This window comes from Callithrix jacchus, chromosome 16 (assembly GCF_049354715.1).
Source record: "Callithrix jacchus isolate 240 chromosome 16, calJac240_pri, whole genome shotgun sequence".
Classification (NCBI taxonomy): domain Eukaryota; kingdom Metazoa; phylum Chordata; class Mammalia; order Primates; family Cebidae; genus Callithrix; species Callithrix jacchus.
In genome coordinates this window covers 96,545,041-96,554,733 of record NC_133517.1, presented here as the reverse complement: position 1 = coordinate 96,554,733, position 9,693 = coordinate 96,545,041, and positions in this window count along the sequence as shown.

Here is a 9,693-nt window from a genome sequence, read left to right as displayed (position 1 = left end):
GCTGCAGGACGGGGAGCCCGGGATTTGTTCCCCAGACCTGGGGGGTGCTGACTGTGCCACACAAGCTGGGCTAAAGGCATGTTGACCTTATCTCAAGTCATTCTGTCAACAACCCTATAAGGAAAGTGAAGTCAGTCCTCGGTGACTCAGGAAGCTTTGCTAATTCTTTCACTGTCTATAGCAAATAATGGCAGAACTAGGTTCCAGGCCTCAGCCGGCTGCTTCCAGGAGTCAGCACTCAACTGAACAGCTGGAGGAATCTAGGTGTGCCGAGTGGACGCTGTCCCCAGGGTTTCCCTCTGCGGCACTCTTGGCTGCAGCCCTCTGCTTGTGTCTCTCGAAGTACTCTGAATGTTGTATTTTATTATTTGTTGTATTTTGTCTCAAAACTATCTTATTGGTCTTTGGACATCCAGAATCTAGGCACATTATCTGAGTAATTAACTTATACAAATAAATTTTTCTTTGAGTTAAACGAATAAGGCTGGAGAACAAAATCATGCAGCCCAGTTCCCGTCCCTGTGAGTGCGCTGAGAAATAGTGTCATTGAAGGTCCTGCCCTTCAATGACAACTAGGAAAGAAACCTTCTGGGTCCAGGATTCCAGAGGCACAGTCCTGGGTCTTTCCTCTTCCCACCCCACTAATGGATGCCCAGGGTGGCAACTTTTGATGTTGACTCAATGGAAGAAGAGAAATAGACCAAAGTGTTAGCCATAATCATCCCTTTGATACTAAGCATATTTTGTAACCAACTAAACATACACATTTATAAAATAAAATTAAGTTATTAATTTGGGCTCTCATCAGCTGTTTCCATTAATTAGTAGGGTCATTTGAGCACTTGACAATTTGCCAGTGTTTCCTACGTTGCCTCCACAATTGAAGTGAAGTGGGAAGTTGATGAAGTTTTCTGTATAACAGGAATGTGGAGGCTAGGAACCTCTTCTAGAAAGTTCAGTAAACAGTCTGGGTTTTGGAGCCTGAGCTCTGCAGAGTACAAACTCTGTGTTGGTTGTGGCATGATAGTCACATTGTACTATAACACACACACACACGCACACACACACACATTCTTTGTGTCTCTACTGTAAGAGCAATATCTGCTCATTGCAAAATTTTGGAAAATACAGAATTAGGCAGAAAAAAATCATCCAGATTTTTACTATCCTGAGACAGATACTGTTATCAACTGAGGAATTTCTTTTCAGTGTTTGTATATATACTAAAATGAAATATGGATTATACTGTAGACATCGCCTTGCTGTCAGATGACACAATATTTCAAGGATGCTGCCCTGGGTGATTAAAGTTCATCTGCAGCAGACATAATACAGATGTGGTACAGCATTAGCTGGGGAGCTGGATCCTTGGAAGCTTGGACAAAGAGAAGGGAAAGCTCAGGCATGCAGTCATGGGCTGTAATTCCAGTCTAAACAAGTGTTTTCCTGGGTGACTTCACATTTATGGTGTAACTCAAGCTCCCTGACAACGATTTCAAGCTACTATCAGAAGGGCAAGGGCTGACCCGACAAAGCATAGAGAACTCCAGGGAATATATAATGACAACCATTTTAGCTAATACTTATCCACTGGAAAATCAGATTCCTTCCTGCCAGACGCTCAAATGAAGGCTGCAAATGCTCTTCTGAGAGACAGATTTAGTCTTTTAGCACTCAGGGCTGTGTTGAGAAAAATTAAATGTTATGTGGTTTGGAACTTGTGTCTATAAAACGCACACTGCTGACGATGGTCTCTCCCCACAGTCTACAGAAGTAAATTTGTACAAAGAAGTAGCTGACCTAGTTTATTAAGTGTGAGGTTGGAAGCCAGAAGCTCAAATTAGCCTGATAATCAGGCTGACATACTATTAAGTCTCACCTGGTCATTTCTCAATGCCCTTTCCAGGAAAGCTATAAGGGTTGCTAAAGCAACCAACTGTGGGTGGCTTGGCTTTAGGAAGGTAAAGTTAGGGGGTTCCGTCTCTCATTGCATGAATTCTTCAAGACTGTTTCCAGATGGTATGTGGTTTTGCACTAACACAAGAGCTGGACAGATGAAGTTCATGGCTGGCAATATGGAGGTGGTTTTGGCCAAGGCGTAAGTCATAAGACGGTTACGGTTCAGCTCAGCAATGCTCAGCTTTCTGGAGCCTTTCTCTGAGTGTATTTAGTGTTATCTCAGGGAGGGTTTGTATCAACAAAGAGCCTTTTGTAGCAATAGCCCAAAAGCAGTTTCTACAAGAAAAGGGGAGGAATTCGCTCTGTCCCGCCGTCTCCTTCAGACACTGGCCAATGGAGACCTCAGATCCTCCTTCCCCAATGGGTGCTTGCAGCAATTTCCACAAACAAGCAAAGAAAAGCATCTGCCCTGAGCCAGCATTTCTGTCTGTTAACAAATGATGGAAAATGTGCTTGAGGTTTAACGTTGGGGAAATGTGTTTTTGTTCACTCAGCTCCTATTATAACCACATCTGTTATCAGTAGGCCAGGCTATGTATTAATAGACATGACTTTCACAAGCCTGGAGTTCTCTTCCATGACGTTTTGGCTGAAAGCATTAAACAGAAAAGGCCAAGAAAAGCCAACTCTCTGTGCCTGGTGATACTGCCCCTTGGAATCTTTCGGGAGACCTGACTCTGGTATAAACTGGTTTAAATTGTCTTCATTTTAGGAACCTTGCCTGAAAGTGAATCAGAATAAAGAGCTGCTCCATCTCTTGTTCCTGACTTCAGATATGCAGCAAGTTTGATCAGTTCAAAATGTCCCCCTTTTTCCACGATCTCTCTCTGCAGACGGGACTAAGTTTTCTTGGACATTTCCTGAACTAGTATTCTATAGCCAAATGGCTTCCAAGAATAGCATCATCCAGCGTCAGAGCTGGAAATGACCTCAGGGATCCTCTAGACCAGTGACTGTAGGACTTTGTTCTTGGAAGAGGTCTCTGGGATAACCAGAAGGGGAGAATGGAGAATGAACCGAGAGTGGGCCCCTGGCTGGGCACCGTGGCTCACGCCTGTAATCCCAGCACTTTGGGAGGCTGAGGCGGATAGATCACTTGAGTCCAGGAGTTTGAGACCAGCCTGGGCAACATGACAAAACCCTGTCTCTGCAGAAAATACAAAAGTTAGCCAGGCATGGTAGCATGTGCCTGTAATCTCAGCTACTTGGGAGGCTGAGGCAGGAGAATCTCTTGAACCCTGGAGGTGGAGGTTGCAGTGAGCTGAGATTTTGCCACTGCACTCCAGCCTATGTAACACACTGTATCCCTGTCTTAAACAAACAAACAAACAAAACAAAAAGAGTGTACCCCTAACATAATACACACACACACACACACACACGTACACACACACAGGTACCTCCACTTAGCTCCATCTTATCTGTCGAGACTCCAAGTAATAACTCATTTGAACAAAGGGTGATATGGCTAAATAAAGTTTGAAACCCCCAATAAATCCTACCCCCTAATTTCACTAGTTAAGAAATAAAATCCCAGGGGGTTTAACTGACCTAGGCACTCTGTGACAGATCCAAGTCTACAGCCCAAGTGTTCTCACTCATTCATTCATCCACAAATGTATCCTGTTCCAGCCACTACGCTAATTGCTGTATCCAAAAAGACTTACTGAACAACTTAAATTAAGTCGCATCTGCTTAAAGAGATATTTTTCAGTAACTTGAGCATCAGGTTACATAACTTATCTTTCACTGGCTTATTTAAAGGCCTGTCCTCATTAAATATCACATTTCTTCTGATTGCAACTGAGGAATTTGTGGTAAAGTCATATTACCATTTAAATTTGTGGAATATATTAACATTTGCAAATTCCATTCATTTTAAAGCTTCTTTGCAGTTTATATTAGTGGGGTCATAGTTGGCCTTCATCTAACTGTAATGCCACTCAGTATTAAGTTTCTTTCAATGAAGGCAACATTTTCAAAAGAAATCATATTTTTCTGGGTTTTGTCTTCCTGGATTCACACTTTGTACCCATCCGGTTGCATGAATGTGCTTTGTATAGTCATGATGTGCTGTGGCTAGCTCTGTCAGTGTACTTATCACATTATTTCATAACTATAGCTTTCCACGTTTTTTTCTCCTTGCAGAATATGAACTGCTTGAGGGCGGTGACAATGTCTTACTCATCTCTGTATCTCTGAACAGCTCAGAACAGGTTTTCAATAAATACTGGGGACTGGGGAGAATTTGGTGGGAGACGGAAAATGAATCATGTACAATACCTCTACAGATCCCTCCCTCCCTCCCTCCCTCCCTCCCTTCCTTCCTTCCCTCCCTCCCTCTCTCTCTTCCTTCCTTTCATCTTTCTTTCTTTCTCTCTTTCCGTTCTTTTTTTTCTTTCTTGCTTTCTTCTCTTTCTCTCTTTCTTCTCACTACAGCCTCAACCTCCTGAGCTCAAGTAACCCTCCTGCCTCAGCCTAGCAAATATCTACAGGTGCTCACCACCATGCTTGGCTAATGTTTTTGTAGAGACAGGGTTTTACCATATTGCTCAGGCTGGTCTTGAACTCCTGAGCTCAAGCAATCCACCCTCGTTGGCCTCCCAGAGTGCTAGAATTACAAGTGTGAGCCATTATGCCCGGCCTACAGATTTTTTCTAACAAGGAAAACTTCATGAAAAGATTGAAGTTCTCCATTGAAACCAACCCTTTTAAAGCACAACACAGCATTGCTGTTCTTGAACAAAGAATTCTTGTAATTTGCTTTCTTAGATTAAGATCAATCTTCTGAATGAAATCTGTTTTGCTTAGAGGGGAGATGAAAGGAGCCTCAAGAGAGTTTTTCTCCATCTTCTCTCTCCCGTCCAGGTATACTGACTATAAAAAGGAAACTAGTGGTTGGTTCTCCTGTTTAAACATTTCTCTATCTCTAGGGAAATGATGATACATACATAAAAACGTTGATGATGGACATATTCAAACATGCACGGTAGAGACAACAGAATGATCAATCCTCTGTATTCCTCAAGCAACTTCAACAATTTTGAACTTTTTGCCACTCTTGCATCATCTCTCTCCCCTTCCATGTTTTAAAACTATGTTAACGTGGTAGAATATAAAGCAGATATTAAAAACTACAAATATGTGAATTGTGACCAAATATGGCAATGTTTGTTGGAAGTGACATCTAATTACAACCACTCAAAAACCAAGTGCACATTGATTAAATCTACATAAAATGATATATTTAACACGTGGGAAGTAAGTTTAGACTATTACAAATTTTTCAGGCTTTGATATTTTGTTTTGTCTTTTGAGGCAGGGTCTTGCACTGTTGCCCAGGCTGCAGCACAGTGGTGAGATCACTGCTCACTGCAGTCTTGAACTTCTAGGCTGAAGCAATCCCTTTAACTCAGTCTCCCGAGTAGCTAGGACTACAGGTGTGCATCAGCATACCCAGCTAAATTTTTTTTCCCGTAGAGATGAGGCCTCATTATGTTGCCCAGGCTGGTCTTGAACTCCTGGGCTCAAGCAATCCTCCTGCTTCAGCCACGCAAAGTGCTGGGATTACAGGCATGAGCCACGGAACCCAGCCCAGGGCTTAATGTTTATTTGTTCATGTCTGGTATCTTTGTTCGGTTTTGTTTTAAAATCCCACATATAAAAACATTTCAATGTTTTGCTCTCATTATAACATGAAAAGTTTTCCAATTGTCCGTGGCTCCAAGATTCCTACCTGTGCCTAATATCCATTATTTCTTTCTTACTGATAGAACTCCCAGTTTTCAACTGGGCAAAAAGCTATGTGTAATAAAAACTACTTTCCCTGCTTTTTTGCTGATAGATGTGGCCATGTGATTAAGTTCTGGCCAGTGAAATGTAAATGATGGTGTTATATATAAATTTAAGAAAATGTCCTTGAAGGGCATGAGCATGCTCTTTGACTCCTTCTTCCTTCCTGTTAGTTAAAATATCAGATGTGATGGCTGGAGCTCAAGTAGCCATTTTGGACCATGAAGTAAAATATGCCAAGAATGAAAGGGCAGTTAGAAGGCTGGGTTCCTGATGACTGTGAAAACACTCCATCAGCTCTGGGTTACCTCCCTTCGGACTTCTTTGACACAAGAGAGAAAGAGGCTTCTATCTTATTTCTTAGGCCTTTAGCTTTTAACTTGTTTTCGTGTAAGGAAAAACATTAGGCCACGGATTAATGGTTCATTTCCCCATTTAGTTCTGCTGATAGAATCTTTGTAGGAATGTAGCAACCCCTAGTTTTTCATACTCGATTTTAAAAAGAAGCAACTATTTAAACAGCGTTATTAAAACATACTTACCAAAGCTGAGGCAATCTCTTAAAATGTAAATAAAAGTCAGGTTAAATTTCTCAATATTCTAAGCCAATTGCCCTTGAAAACAGACACACAGAAAAGCCATCTAGTAGATGATGTGTGCCTGGGTCATTCCACATCCCGAAAACCTTTCCTATCAGCAGTGATTCTGATAATGAAGTTGTACTTCTGAGATTCAGCCACACTTACAAGCAGTCTCACGTGTTGCTACAAACGAGGCACATTGTGAAACAGTTAGGGACCAGGAAGAGGGGTTGCTAACTCCAGGAAGTACCCAGGACAGCAATTGAATGGCACATTCTGGGCTGTTTGAAAGGGGCAGGCCTGCTTCCCACACTGCCTTATTAACCTCTACATTTCCTCTCTCTGGGGCTTTGTAAGCTGCTGTAGAAGCCAAGCAGCACTGCGTATCCATATACTCATTTGGTGTGAGTAGGGAATAGGTATGGTTGGCCTCCTAATCATCCCTTTCCCATTATCTGGCAACAGCCTATGCCAATCAGTGGATTTCATTCATTTTCTTGGCCATAAAGCTTGGGTTAGTAGTGGAAAGGCAACTCAAGCTGATCTAGCTGGAGCGAATCCTTTCATTTTTTTTGAAACAGGGACTCACTCTGTCACCTAGGCTGGAATGCAGTGGCATGATCTCAGCTCACTGCAGCCTCGATCTCTTGGCTCAAGCAATCTTCCCACCTTAACCTTCCAAGTAGTTGGTACTACAGGTGTGTACCGCCACACCTGCCTAATTTGTTTAAAAATATTTTGTAGAGATGGGGGGTGGGTCTCCCTATGTTACCCAGGCTGGTATTGAACTCCTGGCCTCAATTGACTCTCTCTCCTTGGCCTCCCAAAGTGCTGGGATTACGGGTGTGAGCCATTGCACCCCTGGCCTGGAATGAATCAAAAGTTTTGTGGGAGCCTTTGAACAAACAACTTTTTATTTTTTACCAACTCAGAATCTTAGAAGAGGAGACTGGAAAACTGCAACTATTCTGCCTCCACAAAGACAGAACTTTATCTAAGAATGGAGCCAACTCAGGGAGGCTAACCTAGAAGACAGAGAAAGAAGACTTGCTGTTCTTGGTGACATCATTTAGTCCCCAGTGTCAGGTGTGTTGCAGCCAGTCCAGCCTCTAGATTTCTCAGGTGTCTACATCAGTAAGTTCCAGTTCCTTATTGTTATTGTCGTCTGACTTGTCACTTGGGTTTGCCAGATAAGACACAGGATACCCAGCCAAACTTGAAATTCAAATAAACAATAACTAATTTTTATTATAAGTATGTTCCAAATATTGCAGGGGAGATATACTAAAATTGTATTCATTACTCATCTGAAATTGAAATTTAACAGGTGTTCTGTGTCTTTATTTAGTAAATCCAGCAACTCTACTTGTAACAAAAATGTATTAGTGATGGATGGCAGCACAGTGTTCCTAAGAGCATCTGTTGTTTGGGTGAATGAGAGAGAGTCCTTGGCTGGGCCCAGATGCTGCAGAACCAAAGCCTGAGGAGGTTGCTTCCAGCATTGTTTCCAAAACAGGGTGTCATGCATTCATATTGACAGTGCTGAGGACTGGGTGGGTGAGTGGCAAGCATGCAGGAGTCTGAGCTGAGCCAAGAATGAGAGGGAGGCCCAGACCTAGACATACAGAGTAAGACAAAGATCAAGACACATGAAAGCACACTGAATTTATTTTGTATTCAATAGTATAGTCAAGGAAGGGAGAGACAGAAAGAGAGAGAGAGAATAACAATGGCAATAATGCAGCTGATGATGACATCAGCCATAGCAGAGTGCTTCTGAAAAGAATTTACAGGGTGCCATATGTGACGGGTCCCTTACCTGACCTTTCGAAGTACGAGATTCTCTCTGGACTGAATGTGATTCAAGGGTCACAGGGATGATAGCCAAAATGCTGAACAACTGACACCATCAGACTCATTTGCACCCACCAAGTATCAGCTCAGGCTTTCTGTCTGAGCAACTTCCCGCGAACCACTGACTTGAGCCCCTAACTTCTGCAGAAGAAGTCACACCTCTTTAGAAAGTGAGAAATGGAGTCACAGAAACCAGGCATCTACAGAGCCCAGAGGTCCCAGAGTGCAGAGCCACATGAGGGCTGGCAGGTCACTAATCAAAGGGAAGGGCAAGGCTTGTTCCTTTGTGGGGCCGGAGCAGCTGGAGCTCTTGGGCAGGGATGTGCCGACCTCCCCCGCTTGCCTTCCCTGTCATAACCCTGCGTCACCCTCTGAGGGAGTTCCTGGGAGCCTGGGGGTGACCCCTTGCTTGATTTCTATATGGGAGTCTCTTCCTGAGCACCCCCAGTCACAACCCTGGTTCCTGAGAATCTCTGGCTCTCATCAGCTGGTTTCACCTGCCCTCCGAGCCTAACCCTCCTAGGACCCACATCAGCACTGTTTCCACCAGCGTGTGACACCCTGCTTCAGAAACAACCAGGTCTGATAAACCCGTTTATTATAGTCATGGATTTCCCAGACCAGAAACCTTTCCAAACCCTCAATCTCATGCTGCGTGAGAAAATCTCACTTTTCAAAAATAAACTGAGAACTTGGAAAAAAAAATCAACAGTCGTTGTATGGATCTGGTTGCCTACTCGCCATTCAATCGTAGATGGTTGTAAGTAAGGAACTGTAATGATGACTGCATGGAATGGGGCACGGCCGGCTATGAGGCTCCCAGGGCAGGGGGGGTCATATCAGTGAATATACATGTGAGGGCCAGGGAACAGGGAGAGGACCACTCACCAAGCTGTGTTTGTGTCACTGCCATATTAGATATGCATGGACTGAAAAAGATCAGGGAACATGTTTTGAATTGCAGATAATAAGGCAAAAACATATTTTTCTATTTTTGCTCTGTAACTCAAATATCCTAGACCTTGCTAGCCTGTGGGTGCCAAAGAGGCCACAGTAACATTAGACTTTGAACATTGGTAGGCTCGGGGAGAGAGCGGTGAGAGGTGGAGAGAGTTGGGCTACATTGAGCCAGTCTTCCAAGGATATACCGATGCTGGCATCAGACCAGACTAAAGTACTGGTACTTAGCAAAGACTTATATAAGAGGGATCCTATAGGGTTACTTGATGAGATGCTCATCTTACTGCTTCAGCAGCTGTGGCTCCTTCCCCACTAGCTTTACCAGGTCCAAGGCATCATTCCTAGAGCAGCCGCTTCACCTGGCTAACTCTCCTCCTCCTCTAGACTGCAGTCTTTGGGCAGCCTTCCCCAGAAAATGACCCAACTGTAGTGCAGGTGTGCATGTGAAGAGGCTGGTGTGTGTGTGTGTGTGTGTGTGTGTGTGTGTGTGTGTGTGTGTGTGTTGCATAGGGCTTCCTGCATAGGAAAGGAACAACAGTAGCTGTCT